Genomic DNA, 14969 nt, shown 5'->3' on the forward strand with positions numbered 1-14969 from the left:
AGTAGGGCCATCACTTTTACATATTAGATGCCCTCCTCTCTATGGGGTCCAGGCCAGGGTGTTGCATCCTAGGACTATCTGGTGGCTTCAAGTTCTCCAACCTAGTTTTTATGACATGATTTTAATATGCCCACATAGTCATATAATTCAAATATATTTGGGTAAGTTTATAGGCGAACACTGTTACCATTTTTAGCCTATAACTCCAAAGCCAGATTTAATGAGTAAACCAATTAAAAGAGCCAAATTATTGCAAAAGCAGAAAGGGGAGATTTGTTCAATGTGGCCACACTAAGAAGAGGGATAATACAGAGATCCGGTGGCTCCCAAGTCCATCTTTAGGACAATTAAGTAGAGAGCCAAGGTTATGCTTATCTAAGTGGTCCTTCTAAAGATACTTTGTGTTTTAACAGATAAAGCTTGCCTGAAGATCAAGAGTGCAGAGCTAAGCCACTAGAGGCCAGGCAGTGGTGGCACACACCTTTAATCCCAGGATCCGGGAGACAGAGGCAGAAGGAACTCTGTTAGTTCAAGACCACCCTGGGCTACACAAAATTGAATCTGTCTAAAAAAGAAACAGAGCTCATACAAAGGTGTTTCCAGAACTAGGGAGGTGGAGACAGGAGTGATATGGCTGGGCGGAGAGAGGAATATAAAGCGGGAGGAGACAAGAGTTCAGTGCAGTCTGAGGTTTGGTGGAGACAGTTGCAGTCTGAGAACTCCCCCTGCAGTCTGAGGATGCAATCTGAGACAGTCTGAGGACATCGGCTCTTTGTTCCGGGCATTGGCAGAGGTAAAAGGTCTCTCTGGTGGCTAGCCAACACTACTTCTCTGATCTTTCAGCTTTCACCCCCATCTGACTCTGGGTTTGGTTTATTAAGACCAACTAGAATTTGTGTTACAGTCCTGGTCAAGGTGTGGTCCTGCCTATCACCAACCCATCACTGTCTCTCCTGGAGGGTGTTCTGACCATCTGTAAACTTCTTTCAGTAGAAAAAAAAATTCCCTGTGACTGGCCCAGACTCTAGGTCTGTCGGGACAGACAGACCTAATTTCCTTTGCTAAGCCCCACCTCCTAGAAGCTCTATCACCTCCCAGTGGAACTTCAGGTTGTCAGTCAAATCTTTGGCCACCCTTACTATACCAGGTTTGCGCTAGCGGGGTAGTATGCCTGTTAGATGGGATGGGCCAGAGAGTAGCAGGTGCAATTGTTTTAATGTTTGATTATCATTAAAAGGAAAACACGATTTGAAACTTCTTGCATTGACCTCGGCCAAGCGGCCCCATTTATTTTCCCAGCCACAGCAGAACCTGATTAAGAAGGTCTTCACTCTTTCTCCATCTTCCTTCCAGTCTTCCCTGGCTGTGTCCCAAATCAGACTTCATCTGGTGCAACAAAGCGTGAGGTGAGTCCCGAAGGGTTTGGCTTGGGGCCTGTTCTAAGATCAGTTAAAGCGGTGTTTACATTCTGGGTGCTTTTCTCTTCCTGTGTCACCTGGACAGGTATTCCCCTCAGGCTGTCTGTCACTGTCACAGAAGGCAAGTCCACGAGAGCCTTTCTTCCACTTGGGATTTCTGTGCGGAGGGGTTGTTGCTAGCATCTGAATTGCAGCGGAGTCGGCAGGCCCCGGCTGCCAAAGGGAGAGACAAGAGACAGGCTCTCTGTAAACTGGCAGTCTGACTTCACCCCGCTCGACAGATTGGCAGCCAAGCAGACTCCCACCTGTCAGACCCACCTGAAGTGCCCTCTTTCGAGCAGTGCCAGCTGTCAGGGGAGGTGGATGTTGTTCCTCGGTTCCAAAAGACCATATGCTAAAAATATTGATGGCAGAGACTGACACCTGAAGAGCCCTTGGCAGTGAGGAAACTGCTGTGGGGTGGAGCCTGTCCTTCAGGGAAGCTCTCCGACAGCCCAGTATAAACAAACACAGTGTCTCCCCTCAAACTCCGCCCCCCCCACACATGTGTGCTCTAAGAACAGGGGCTTCCCACGGGTAGGAGACAGGGGATTCCTCTTCTTTCTTACCTCATGCTCCCTGCTTTCTCAGTAAGGACTCATGGAAATCTCACTTTTGGGTACATGAATGAGATCTTGATATCCCATAGTTGTGGGTTGAGTATCCCCACACCCCCACCCCAGTCAATATGTTAGAACTGAAATTCCTCAGTGGGGGAGCACTGAAAAGCTGGGCCTAGTTGAGGGTGGGGTGGAGGGGGTCTGGTCACAGGAAGAGGCTTCAGGAATGAATTACTGTCTTTCTTGTGTGTCTGGGGTCGTTCTCGTGGAAGTGAGTGAGTTCTCCCTCCCGTGGGGCTGAACTGGATACTGGACCATCAGGTTTCAAGAAAGACAGCCTGCCTCCTCTCTTTCACCTCTTCTACAGACACCAGCAGCCTCCTCCAGTTTTTCCCCCTTAGTGGAAACCGCGTGCAGCCTTCAACAACCCGATTCCTAGGCTCCAGAACCTTTGACTGAGATAAACAAATGGCTGTCTCTGGTAGTCTGTTTGGTGACAGAAAAGTGGTCCCAAGTGAGCAGATTGTCCTTTCAGATGTCTGTGTATGTGTGTGGATATGTTCACTTGTGTGTGTGTGTGTGTGTGTGTGTGTGTGTGTGTGCACGCGCGCGTGAGAACCCCACTTGCCCAAGGACAGATAAGTTCCAGGAATGCTGGGGCTATGGCTCTTGGGAGATACCAAGCCATGTGTTTTCACTCCCCTAAACAAGTTGTTTGCCCCACGCGCTTGATTGGATGGGGGCGGGCGGGTACATAAGCAGGAAATAACATCCGAATTTATCCTTATCCTTATCCCTGATTGGACCTGATGAGAAATACGATGGCCTTGCGGTTTTGCCTTTTTAAACCACTGCAAAACATGACTGGTCGCCATTTTCTGGGAACCCCAATGGACCTAGCTATAATCTATCATCCTCCTGGCCGGTATTTAATTAAAGCTTGCTTCAAATTTGGCTCAAAATTGTGGAACTGGTTTTTCTCCCGAGATTCGCAGGTTTAGCAGGTGCTCACAGTATCTAAAAGAGGGTGTCAGATCCACCAGAGCTGGAGGTACAGGCAGTTGTCAGCTTCTGGGACACATGGGTGCTGGGAATGAAACTTGGTACCATACACTAATAGGTGTATTTCCGTAACCGCAATAATTGGTTTCTCTGCCAACGCAGTAAGCCAGCTCAAGCTGAACTGAAAAGGAAAAGAACAAGTATATTTGAGCAGAGGAACTCCCAGGTGAGGCCTCCATCCCCAAAGTCACTCCAGGATTAAAGCAGGGAGCTTACTTAGCCTGTGGGCAAGGGGTAATGACGTGCCCTCCGCAAGCTGGGTTTGTGCCCAAGTGTAGTCAAAAGCTGAGCACTTTAGGTGGGGTTTGGGCTGCTGGCTACTTCACGGGAGGAGCTGTTGCTGCTGCCAAGAAGGCAGTGCTGGGCTTTTTAGAGCTTTTGCTTTGTTGGAGATTCTCTGAGAGAGTGGGGTTGGGGAGGGAAGGAGGGAGGAAGGGAAGGAGAGAGAGAGAGAGAGAGAGAGAGAGAGAGAGAGAGAGAGAGAGAGAGAGAGAGAGAGCGAGCAGGAGTGAGCTGTAGGTTCCAGCCAAACGTACACGCTCTTGACCGCTGGCCCTCTCTGAGGCCATCTTCTTCCAGTTCCCAGAGTGATGGAGGAGGGTCATCTGTCTATGTGTTACTTTTATTGATTAATAAAGAAACTGTCTTGGCCCTCTAAGAGGACAGAAAATTAGGTAGGCGGAGTAGACAGAACAGAATTGTGGGAGAAAGGAAGCAGAGTTGGGGAGACGCTTTAGGCAGTCGCCATAGTGAGTCGCCATGTTTTTCCTCTCCAAGACAGATGCAGGTTAAGATCTCTCCTGGTAAGCGCCCACCTTGTGGTGCTACATAGATTATTAAATATGGATTAGTCAAGATGTGAGTAAGAGGCTGAAATTAATGGGCCAGACAGTGTTTAAAAAAAATACAGTTTCCGTGTAATTATTTTGGGGGTAAAGCTAGCCGGGTGGCGGGACACACTCCATCTACACCAGAGGAAGGTTGTCTCACAGCCCCATCCTGCAATCAGGCTGTCTCTGATGCCCTGGTGGCAGGGATTGAAGAGAAAATTCCAGAGGATGTGGAGGAAGTAAGGAGGGGGACCCATCTAGTTGAGGTGCTCCCATTGTGTGAATGGTGGCATGTCACCACCAGTAAGTAGGCTTTTGATGTCCCAGGTAGTTTAAGAGTCCATAGTCAGGCTCTTGGTAGGTGTTGCTCCTTGTGGCAGTAGGAATACCAGAATCAGCTCTGAGGGTAGAGGTCTGTAGATGGGTGCAATCTGAGCGGCTGGAGATCTACACATCTTACATATGCAGTCTTTTCATTTATGCAAAAATTAAACGGGAATAATTCTAGAAAAGGAAGGTAGAGGGAGGAATGGGGGATAATGGATATCGTCATCTCAAGTTGAGCTTCTTCTAAGCTGAGTGTGGGATGTTACAGGGTTAGAGAGAGGCCTCCTATCTAGGGTAAGAAGTCAGGTGTTGACCTGTGGGACAAGAATGTTGTCGGATACACAGGAAGGTAATGGATGGGCTTTTAAAAGGGCGAAAACAGCCCGAGATTTTCTTAGCTTTGGGCCATAACATCCTAACTCTCCATACCACAGACATTATGGTTGGAGTCTGATCAACAGAGGGGCAACAAAAATCAGCTAAAACTACTATTCTTGGACTTGAAACCTAACAAGCACCTTTCACTGGTCCTTCAGATTGCCTGCCCTACCTCATCCCTGAGGTATCTCCTTCCATTATCACCAAACAGGCTTTCCATGGTCTTTGCCTGCACTGTTACAGGGGACTCTACAGCTATGCCCACAACTAAGCCTTCCTCCTAACAACCCAGGCATGCGCAGAATTCACACTAGCCTCGGCTTTGCATTTTTTAGAAAACATTGCCCCATTGTTCACAAAACAGAGACCACCACCTCCACGACTGTGTTAGTCATTCATTGCTGTGTTGTGACATGGAGGGCCGGCTTGTTGGGGTTTCTGTCCCGCCCGGTACCCCACAGCCGGCAAGTCCCAGAGAAAATCACACAGAGATCTCCATAAGTTATAAAACTGATTGGCCCATTAACTCAGGCTTCTTGTTAACTCTTGTAGCTTATATTAGCCCATTGTTCTTATCTATGTTAGCCACATGGCTCAGTACCTTTCTCAGCTGGGCAGATTACATCTTGCTTCTTCTGTGGTCTGGGCAGGACTGGGAGGAATGGGCTTCCTCCTTCCCAGAATTCTCCTGTTCTCATCGCCCTGCCTCTACTTCCTGTCTGGTTGACCCACCTATACTTCCTGTCTGGCTAATCAGCGTTTATTTAAAACATGATTGACATAATACAGACAATTCTCCCTCACCACTATGTAACAAATTACCCCCCAAAGTTAATGACTTATTATAGAATAAATATTATCTCTCCAGTTGGAGAAACAGCTCAGCAGTTAAGAGCACTTACTGATCCTGCAAAGGACCTAGATTTGGATCCCAGCACCCACATGGTGGCTCACAATCCTCTTCTGCTTCTGTGGACACCAGACACACATGTGGCATACATACATAAATGCAGGCCACTACTCATGCATATACAAGTCAGTAAATCTAAAGATTAAAACTAAACAAGCCAGGTGGTGGTGGCGCATGCCTTTAATCCCAGCACTTGGGAGGCAGAGGCAGGCAATCTCTGTGAGTTCAAGGCCAGCCTGGTCTACAAGAGCTAGGTCCAGGACAGGCTCCAAAGCTACAGAGAAACACTGTCTCGAAAAACAAACAAAAAACAGAAAACAAGCAAACAAACAAAAAATCTAAATAAATAAAAATTTTAAAAAGAAAAAAAGGAAAGCAAACAACAATAAACATTATCTCACTATTCCTGTGGTCAGAACTCCAGAGATATCTTAACTGAACTTTCTAGCTCAGGGTCTCTGTGGGGTTGGGTCATATGTGGCTGTGGCTACCGCTATCCTAAATCTTGATTTGTTCTGGAAGAATCACTGCTAAGATGTCTCGCTCATGTGTAGAACAAAGTTGCAGCTGGCGGTTGGCAGGAGACTCTACTTCCTCCTCCATGTGAGTTTCTCTCGAGACTTTCTGTATCCTCATGACAAGGCAGCTGGCTTCCCCCGCAAGCAGAAAGGAAGGAAAAGGCTAGGTCATCTACGGCCTGATCCTAGAAGTGTAAGAGCATCCTCTCTTCCATATGCACTTGCCCTGTCGGTCCCCAGTGATTCAAAGATTAACAAAGACATTTGCAGTGGGATGAAGGACACCAACAGGTTCGTAAATGAATGGAGGACAGCAGCAGGCATTCGGGGAGGGCCAGGAGAACAACACAGACTCCAGCGGTGATGCCAAGGTGGCTTCTTCTGGACAGGACCTTACCGCTGATGCAGCCATACATGACAACCGTAGTGACCACAAAGACACCAGGAATATGAGCTAAGGTGCATTCATCTTGCCTAGCAAGATTTAGGCACTATCTGCTGACCCCCAAATTAAACAGCTTTGCCCACACCACTCTCTTCCCATGTAGGGAAATTCAAAGAAGACAATAAAGAAAACAGAAAAGAGGATGCTTTAGCATTTGCTACGGGAAGGGTCCTTAGCATGTGAGTTGATGTAAAAATTAGTCAGTTCCCCTCTGAAATGGCCCCACAGCTGACCTTTCTCGTGTACTTGGTAGCCATCCTAGAGAGCACAGGAACACGGGTGTGTCAATTGTCACGACTCCATCGGAACTATGACGTGAGGACCAAGAACAGAAAAGCCAGGGATGGCAGCAAATTCCTGCAATCCTTGCACCCGAGGGCGGGAGCAGGAAGATTAGGAGCTTGAGGGTAATCTGAGCTACACAGAAACTGCCAGGTCAGCCTGAGGAACATGGCAGGACAGGACTGGGGGCATAGTTTATCTGTAGAGCACCTGCCTAGCATGCCCCAGGCCCTCCGTTCAAGCCCCAGCACCAGGAAGAAGAGACAGGAAAACACGCTCTGTAGCCCACAGGCCAACACGAGCCCTGTGGTGGCCATATCAGTTTTGAACCATGACTCAGGACACAGGTGCAGTCCCACTGTTTGGCACAGAGGTTCAATAATGGGATGGGAGGTTTGACTTTATCTCTGTTTTGGATTCCTGAAATATCCCCGTGCATGCTCATTTATTTTTAATGTATTTTCATGCACAGTAATATACATCGCATGCATAAAAAGTATGTGTAAGATCTACGTGCTTTTGAAAAGCTAATCAAAGGAACACCCATGTATTTACCACCTGCTTGAGAACTATATATCAGTTTATTATTATACAAACCCCTAGTATTTTCTAGGTATTTATGACGTGCAATCCTGTTGTAAGTATTGTATATATATTATCTGCAGGGTTTTCCCAGCCCCCTGTGAATTAGGTACTTTAGCATCATCTAACAAACAGAAAGGAGAATCTCAATAGGTGGAGCAGGGCCTTTAACAAAAGAGTCGTGGAGCCCAACATACCAGAAAAAGTGTTCTTAAACCTGCCCAGCATCCTAAAGGGGCACAGAAAGGAAAACGACCAAGTTACACCTTTCTGGCTTAAGATGGGCAGACCCAGCTTAACCTCAGGGTGATTCCATCATAAGGACATAAGGACTGCAGTGTGTGTGTGTGTGTGTGAGAGAGAGAGAGAGAGAGAGAGAGAGAGAGAGAGAGAGAGAGAGAGAGAGAGAGAGAGAGAGAGAGAGAGAGAGAGAGAGTAAAGAGGAGAGGAGAGGAGAGATCCGGGAAGAAAAAGTACAGCATCCCTCAGCCAGGTCACTCTACCCTGTCCCTCTGAAATGTTAGGTCTCCAGCCAGGGGATTGATTCTGGGTGGAGATTCTGTCCTTGGGACTGGAAGTGTCTCCTTAATGAGCCTTTATTGCCATGTTTGTATTGCCTTCTCCCAAGTGTTAGCCTACACAGGTGGCAGCCATCTATACTGCAAGGGAATCCTGAGAGATCTTAATAAACAAGGAACAAGATCTTAAAGACTCTAGTCCTACCCCACCTGCAACTTAAAAAATAAAAACCAAGCCACAAGGGTCTGGACAGATGGATCTGTGGTTAAAAACACCTGCTGCTCTCACAGAGGACCCAGGCTCAGTTCTCAGCAACCACGTGGCTACTCAGATTGGTAACTCCAGTTCTGTGGGATCCAATGATCTCTTCTGAGCTCTGCAGGCTCCTGTATGCAGGACTACTGACTGCATTTGCTAAAGAGAACAAATGAGTCTACGGGGAAGGATGCTCTCCAGGCTTCTGTAGAACCATTGCCTGAGAAATGGGCCTCTATTCCTGTTTGCTTGTAGTACTGGAAATCAAAGCTACGAGCTTGCCTAGGCTCTGCAAGAGCTATTCTACCACGGAGCTCAATGCCAATCAAAACAGACCTCTCGAGATATGCTCAGAAGAGCTGGCTCCACAGCCAAGAACATTTGCTCTTGTAGAGTATCTGGGTTCAGTCCCCTGAATGCATGTGATGACTCCTAACGGCCTTACAGCCTCCCTGGGGACCAACCATGCACATGGTACACACACACACACAAACAGGCAAAACACCCATGCATCTAACATAAAAATAAATGATTAGCTGGGCGGTAGTGGCTCACGTCTTTAATCCCAGCACTCAGGAGGCAGAGGCGGGTGGATCTCTGTGAGTTCGAGGCCATCCTCGTCCACAAAAGCTAGTTCCAGTACTGCTAAGGCTGTTACACAGAGAAGCCCCGTCTCAAAAAACAAACAAATAAAATAAAACAGAGCAGACAGCTTTGCCTTAATGGCCCAAGGCTACATAGTGGCTCAGCCCCTGGCCCCAGCCACAAGTGTCCCCTAACCCTCTGCTCCTCATCCCAAGACCTTGTTTTGAAGTCACCAGCAGTCAAAACTCCAGTTGTCTCTCCAGCCTGCACTGGTTCTTTTTGTTAAAAAATGTTTGGCTGATTATAGAAGCAAAGACGCACTCACTGTGGGACTTCACGTTTATTGGGAGAGTAAATCAGCAGAAACGCTGCCCCCAAAGCAATTAAAGAAACGCAATTTTTTTTTTCAAATGGAAGATACACTTATGGGTGTATTAAATTAAGAAAAATCAATAAAAATGATAAAATGCCATGCCGGGATGGTTCTAGGAGAAGCAGTCTGCTTACACAGCATGGTGGGAGGAATCCGCTGCTGGAATAGAGACCCTCGTGGGAATGAGAGGTGGGGGCCTTCCTGTCCTCAATCTACAACATGTGTTATCCACTGAGAGTTTCTTCCTTCCCCTGTCAAAAATCTTAAAATGTGCCTGTCCTTCATCTCCTTATCTTATTATCCGCCAGGTACAGGATAAGGCCAACGACAAACTGACCGCTGGTCTGTATCTTACGCCAGGAGGAAATGTGATCTGCACACCATCCTCAGGACAACAGACCTCAGCCCACTCTGCCAGCCTGTTCTTCTTCTCTGTTGCTGGCTAACCCGAGTCTGAATCTCCCACAGACAACAAGGGGCCTTTTGTAGCAACCCTTTTCCTTATCGGTTAAAACTTCTACCTGAGCTCATATTGTGGTCTTGATTTTCGTCTATAACCACGGTCAATGGTGTTTATGCTGGCTCCTGCTGTCTGTCTTCTGGAGCGCCACCCAGGGACACAGGATAGGACTGTGTCTCAGTGGATGTTGAACTTGGCGTCTAGGTGTTCTTACAGCCAATCCCGCTCCTTCCCCACTCTCCTGCTGCTTCTCCCTTGGTTCCCTCAGCCTCCCTTTGCAGCGTGGACAGAGCTCAGTGTCACTGTTCTACCTCACCTCGCTCTGCAGGAGGAACTTTCCCGTGAGTTGGTTACATTTCTCACGACTGTGATAAAGTACCTGACAAGGCCTTTTAGGGAGGAAGGTTTGACTTTGGCTCACAGTCTGGGGACTCACAATCCATCGCTCGCGGTGAGGGAGGCCCGGTGGCCCAAGTGCTGGTCACATTGCAGGCACAGTCAGGAAGCAGAGGGAAATGAAGGCTGGCGCTCTGCTTGCTTTCTCCTTTGTCTTCAGCCTGGCACACACACGCCCCCCCCCACCCCCACCCCCGTCCATGGTGGCTTTCGTGTTCAGGACGGGTCTGCTCAGTTAACCCTCTCTGGAAACACCTTCACATACATGCCAGAAATGTCCTTGCAGGTGATTCTTGAAGAGACTCTGAGCAGCTTGAGCACAGAGAGCATGGCTCAGGCAGGCCTTCCCCTTCCCCCCATTTCCTCTGCCTTGCTAAAAACAAAAAACAAAACAAACAAACAAAAAAAAAAAAAACCCTAGATTGCATTCCTAAAGCTAGCCACCAAAGTCCATTCCCTTATTTGGCCATTTCCTCCTCCTGAGGCTGACTACCCAGGTCTAGCTATCAAAGAATTAAAGTCCGGCAATCAAAAGCCCCCTCTGTCCCACCTAATTAATATGCCCAATTAAAACAAAACACCTCACCCCCACACAGAGTTTCCCTTCTTACCTTTATAAACCACCATTTTCCTATGTGCCACATCTGTCGCCTCTCTATCCAGAGGCAGTCCTTTGTCCCTCCAGGGTAAATATCCCTGCCCCTCTCCCTTGTTCCCTTCCCCTTCTCTCATCCTCTGCCTCCTGTCTTTGTCCCTTATCCCTGTCCTCTGTCCCTCTGGGGCAAAGAAATCTCCTTTGTGCTGAGACCTTGGTGTTGGGTGTCTTGAGCCAACTTTGAGGTTCCCTACAATTCTGATTTCATCAAGTTGGCTATCAACATTAACTTACAAGGCCTGGAGAGATGGCTCAGTGGTTAGGAGCTCTTGCTGTTCTTCCAGAGGACCTGGGTTCAGTTCCCAGCTCCCATGTCAGATAGTTTACAACTGCCTTTAGCTGTACCTTTCTTCTGGTCTCCATGGGTTCTGACACCCAGTCACAGAGATACATACACATAAGGTTTCTTTTTTTCACAGAAATCTTTAATAATACAAAGACTTACACTCCCTAAGCTGGGCATGGGACGTCCGTTCCCTGAGCGTCATCCTTGGTGTCACATAACTTCTGCTCTTGCTCAGACACATGTTCCCCCATCAGGTAGAGATGCCAAGCTCCCCGGGATAGATCCAAATGTCAACAGCCACTGTCCAGCCCCAGCAGCCACTCTCCTCACCAGGACTGTGGGGAGCAAACTCTAACAGCAGACTCTGAACTACGATAGATCCCATGTGCCGAGCCTAGGTAGTGTGAGCCAAGAAGGGCAGCCTTGGGTATTTGGAAGGGCATGGGCTTGGGAGGCAGAAAGATTTGTCCTCAACATTTTTTAAAAAAATATTTATTATGTATACAATATTCTGTCTGCATGTATGCCTGTAGGTCAGAAGAGGGCACCAGACCTCATTACAGATGGTTGTCATCCACCATGTGGTTGCCAGGAATTGAACTCAGGACCTTTGGAAGAGCAGGCAATGCCCTTAACCACTGAGCCATCTCTCCAGCCCTGCGCTCAACATTTTTAATTAAGTCTTTTACGGTTATAGTCTCCTGTTAACAGAATTGTATGTCTATCATGGTAAAATTAGAAAGCAGATACACACAAACACATATGGTCATGTCTGGCCATGACCCCCCTACTCTGGTAGTAATATGTGAGGTGTAAGTGCATGTGTGACATGTAACAGTGGACTGGACATGGCCAGACTCAGAGGGCGTGGCTAAAAATGTGCTTTCTATCTCTCCCTACTCTGTATCCTTTCTTTTCTCCACTGAAGCGCTATTCATGCTATGAGCTTTTGAATGCTTTGTGTGTATGTATGTGTGTACAGGGGCACACACACAAGTGTGTGTGTGTGTGTGTGCACATGCAGGCCAGAGGACAACTTCAGGTGCAAGTTTTCAGGTACCACACACGTTATTGGGTTTTTTTGTTTGTCTAGGCAGGCTTTCTCACCACCCTGGACTTTGATGGATGGATAAGGCTGGCAGCCCAGGGAGCCCCAGAGATCCACCTGTTTCCACTTCCTCAGTGCTGAAATTAGAAACACTAGGATGGCAAGCACGTGCTACCCTGCCTGGATACTCACTTATCCATTGACTGATGATTGATTGATTGGGTTCTGGGGATCCATTCAGGTCCTCAGGTGTGCACTTTATAGATGAGCTCTCTCCCCAGCCCCTTTCAAAACAGCAGCAGACAGCCTTCCTTGTAGGCATTAGAAATCCCAGGACAATCTAAAGTAAGAATTCTACCTTTCCTTCACAGCTTAGCTTTCCCCATTTTCCTAGCTTCAACCCGGAACCAGAGACAGAAGCAAGGGTGGGGGGAGGGCGGGAGGGACATACAAATTTTTCCTAAATAATTCTAAAGTAGTTCTTAAAACTATAATTAGGAAAACGTTATTTCCCCGTTTCAAGGGAAAGACGACTGGTTCCATTTCACACACACACCCCTGTCACAAGTTCCACCTACACACACACTTCTGAAGAATCAAAATAGCAGTTGGCTCCAAACATCACCCAACACATGAACCTGGCTGTTGAGGTGGAGACTGAGATAGCCCCTCTCTTGTATGCACAGGTCCAGCCTGGCAAAACCCTTCTCTCCTCTCCCTCCCTCTATTTTCATTTTATGTGTGTCTGTGCACTAGGTGTATGCAGTGCTCACAGAGACCAGAAGAGGGCGTCAGATCCCCTGGAACTGGAATTACAGGTGGTTGTGAGCTGTCATGTGGGTGCTGGGAACTGAGCCCCAGTCCTCTGGAAGAGCAGCCAGTGTTCCTAACCACTGAGCTGTAACATGAAGGGCTGGCTGCTTGTTGGTGTTTCTGTCGTTCCCCCTGTACCCCACAGCCGGCAAGCCCCAAAGAAAGAACACAGAGATATCTCTAAGTTATAAAGCTGATTGGCCCATTAGCTCTAGCTTCTTACTGGCTAACTCTCACATCTTGATTAACCCATTTTTCTGATCTATTTTAGCCATGTGGCTCAGTACCTTTTTCAGTGGGGCAGATCACATCCTGCTGCTTCAGTGATCTAGGCAGGAGTGGGAGGAATCAGCTTCCTTCTTCCCAAAATTCTCCTGTTCTCCTTGCATCATTTCTACTTCCTGTTTGGTTTTCCCGCCTATACTTCCTGCCTGGCCAATCAGCATTCATTTAAAACATGATTGACAGAATACAGACAATTCTCCCGCACCTCTGAGCCGTCTCTCCCGCCCCTGCTCTTCTCTTTTTACATTGCGTTGAGTGCTGAACCCCAGTAGCCCAGCCACCTCCTGGCTGAAACGGAGCTGGCTGTCACTGGGTGGAAGCACACATATAATTAAAAAGCAGTTCTACGATTCAAAAGAAGCGCCCAGAAAAGACACTGTTAAGGGGGAATGTGAAACACATTCGTTAGGATAGTTACCAACTTTTAAAATGCAGAGAAATTGGATGCTTGTGAATCCTTGGTGAGAATACACAATCGGACAGATCCAGAAATTCCACTTTTCGATGTGTCCCCCCAAACCAAAAGCAGGGACTCAAACAGATGCCAGTACGGCCATGCTCCTAGAAGTCAGCCATGAGAGCTGAACCACAGACAAAGTGTGGTGCAGACGAACAGGGGGACAATATTCAGGTGAGAAGAGGAAATCATGGTTACAGTGTTACTGTAGGAGTAAGTCATGAGGATGTCACTTGCTGAGACCAGCCGGTCACAAACGCGCAAAGACTGGATAATCCCACCCAGGTGAGGCATTTAAGAATAGTTCCAGTAGCTGGGTGGTGGCAGCGGCACACTCGGGAGGCAGAGGCAGAGGCAGGTAGTTCTCTGTGACTTCGAGGCCAGCCTGATCTACACCCTACCCCGGATAGACAGGACTACACAGAGAAGCAGTCTCAAAAAACCAAAAAGAAAAAAAAAAAGTTCAAGTAATAAAGCTGCTTTCTATCATTATCCTAATCTATTATCCCATCTTTACTATTATCCTAATAGAGATAGGAGACAGCTCGGCAGTGGTGGCTCGCGCCTTTAGTCTTTGATCTGATGCCCTCTTTGGTCTCTGAGGGCACCACACGCATACCATCACCCAGATACATAATTAAAATATGGTTCAAATGGTATAAAAAGGTCAGTATTAAGTGGGAAGAGCCAAGCAGAGGAGGAGGAGGAGGAAGGATATGGAAGCTTGAAGAGCATGACCTGGCATAGGTGGAGTTGGCCCCCAGTCTGTCGAGTGATGGGGGGCGAAGAGGTCCTAAGGGTGGGCACAATGCTACCTACCTCAACCTTTCCCGGACAGCCCGCTATCAGTGGGTTAAATTCAGAAGCCAGGGGAAGGAAGGCCTAGCCTTCAGTGGCTATTTAAAGGAACATTTTAATTGCCACAAATATCTTTTCGCTGTCCCCTAAACCATGCGTATTCATAGGAGTCTCCAGTCCCCTAAGGGGGTGTAAATTTGTTCTCAGGACGTGACAAAAACAACAACAACAACAATAAACCCTTTCTTTTTTCATCCGTATAAAGTGCAAAATACCTATGACCGCACACAGATCCACAGTTTATCAGCCTTGTGAAAATTTTTTTTTTCTTGCTTGCTTGCTTGGAAAGAGAGAGGTGATGAGAACACTCAAAAGGCAGGAGCGATCACGACCGCGAACAAGGGCAGGGCTCTAAACTTTGGAGCCAAGCCTGCCTGGCACAACGCCGCCTGGCTCTCGGGAGAATTTGAGCGGCGGCTCCGCCTCTCGCCGCCCTCGCGCAGCCTCAGCCCGCAGGGTTCTGCAGGTTCCTACGCCTCCCGGGAGTCCGGGGCGCCGACTCCCAGGCCGGCCGCGGAAATGTGTACACAGCTCACGGCCATCAGAGCAGCTGGGTCTCTGTGGCGCAATCGGTTAGCGCGTTCGGCTGTTAACCGAAAGGTTGGTGGTTCGAGCCCACCCAGGGACG

General features: G+C 47.9%; 1 non-coding gene across 1 annotated transcript; it reads left to right on the forward strand.

The window, feature by feature from the left end:
* Positions 1-14895: 14895 nt before the first annotated feature.
* Positions 14896-14969, forward strand: Trnan-guu. The gene has a single exon. It is a non-coding gene; the product is annotated as a tRNA-Asn (tRNA).

The sequence above is a fragment of the Arvicola amphibius genome, chromosome 10 (assembly GCF_903992535.2).
Source record: "Arvicola amphibius chromosome 10, mArvAmp1.2, whole genome shotgun sequence".
NCBI lineage: Eukaryota > Metazoa > Chordata > Mammalia > Rodentia > Cricetidae > Arvicola > Arvicola amphibius.